General features: G+C 28.1%; 1 non-coding gene across 1 annotated transcript; it reads left to right on the top strand.

Moving 5' to 3' along the window:
* Positions 1 to 1,302: 1,302 nt before the first annotated feature.
* On the top strand, positions 1,303 to 1,375 carry Trnaf-gaa. The gene has a single exon. It is a non-coding gene; the product is annotated as a tRNA-Phe (tRNA).
* Positions 1,376 to 1,882: the final 507 nt, after the last annotated feature.

Here is a 1,882-nt window from a genome sequence, read left to right as displayed (position 1 = left end):
ACATTGATGCTAATTGAAGATCTATTAGCTTTTCTACATAATTTTTAAAAATATTTTACAAGATTTTTCCACTTTCAATATAATTATTCTTCCTGCAAAGAAGATTTTCACCCTTAACGAGATCCTTCTAAATTTTTTTATTTATTTTTTGGTGTGGCCTTTTCGCTTTTGAAAGAATTTTCGTCACAATGCTACTGGTTCTTTCCACTCCATAACCACAGCAATTAAAATATTTTTATCGGTTCTTAGTTTAATTCATGGATATTCAATCTGTGAAGAGAAATGATTCCAAAAGCTCAAATGTTTGCCCAAAATCAGCTAACACTTTATTGTCATAATCAGATTATTAGCTTTGGTTTAATAAATTCACTTGTATTGATGTCCGCCAGTTTTATTTATGTGTCCTTTAGAAAACAATTACAGGGATAGTGGATGAAATTACTTATAGCATGGTAGATCTAAACCAGTTTTTTTTCTATGCCAACTGATAATTGGCGGATGATCTTACTGATAAAAGTCCGGATCGTGAATAAATCTTTTTAATTTAAAATAAATTACGATTTCAGCCTGTATATTGCGGTGCATGTTTTTGTTTCTATTATTGCTTATAAAAAAAAAAGATAGAAATAGGCTAACCTAGCTGAAACTAAAGACTTAACATATGCTGTACATTAAATCCTTTAACAAACGAAAATATGTAATGGATTGACTTATCTTTTTTATTTTTACTTTCAGAAACGATATCTATATATGTATAAATTTATCTAGAAAGAGAGCTTTATATCAATCACGTTCTTTATTTACAGATTATTTATTATACAGTTAAGAGGATTTTACCTCTTGAATAATCTCACAAATATTTTTCTTTAATTTAAGATCAGTTTCGACAACTAACGTATTGCAAGTCAAATATAAAAATGATTTGTATCGCCATCTATTGTCGATTAGTTTAGTTTCAGGCTTCTAAAATATTGTCGTTAATTAACTGAAAAATATTTTTATAGTGAAAAAAACAACAAAAATAACATAATTAGATTTTGATTAAAAATAAATTAGTATTTAGAGCATTAGCAACCTTTATTCTCTGTATGTTTGAAAGCATAAAAAAATATGAATAGCAACCAGGAAAATCTGCCGTGAGAAACAAGCCTGACTACAATTTTAACTACAATGATAAACATGACATTACATGGAAATATTGAAAACAAAACAACAACAACAATAACAAAAAAAAAAGAAATATCGACAATAGTATTTTCGATAAATATTTCTTTTTAAAAAACTACTTAACAATTCATCGAAGCCGAGATAGCTCAGTTGGGAGAGCGTTAGACTGAAGATCTAAAGGTCCCTGGTTCGATCCCGGGTCTCGGCGTTGAGGATTTCGTTTATTCTATTTGTTTTATTCTTTGAGAAACATAGTAAACTTTTAACATGATCTTTACGTTGTATAGTATGTACACTCTTGTTATTTCGCGATAATCCTAAGATTGTATATGTATGTCAAGTAAATTTACCAAGTTAATAAGATTTGTTACGTAGTTTATCTCTCACCAGTGGCGTAAAAGCACACGATTACATAATACAGTAATAACATTACATTTATTGGGATCAAACACGAATATCCTTTCTCGTGTAAATAACTGTTACAAAACTTTCAGTCCTCTAGTTGTCTAATTTCATAATAAAAAATCTGAAAGTATTTTTATCATTTCTCTTCTCTCTTTAATTCTATATCTTTTTATTATGAAATAAATATTTTATTATAATGTCTTTTGTTAATTCATGCATCTCGCTTAGCTTACTAAGTTCTGTAAGATTGATAACAAATTACTAAACTTAGAAATTCAAGATAACACAAATAGCTAAAGACCTTGTTTAG

Source organism: Limulus polyphemus, unplaced genomic scaffold (assembly GCF_000517525.1).
Source record: "Limulus polyphemus unplaced genomic scaffold, Limulus_polyphemus-2.1.2 Scaffold98, whole genome shotgun sequence".
NCBI lineage: Eukaryota > Metazoa > Arthropoda > Merostomata > Xiphosura > Limulidae > Limulus > Limulus polyphemus.
The sequence above is the reverse complement of the archived record's forward strand: the minus strand, read 5'-3'. Positions and strand labels throughout refer to the sequence as shown.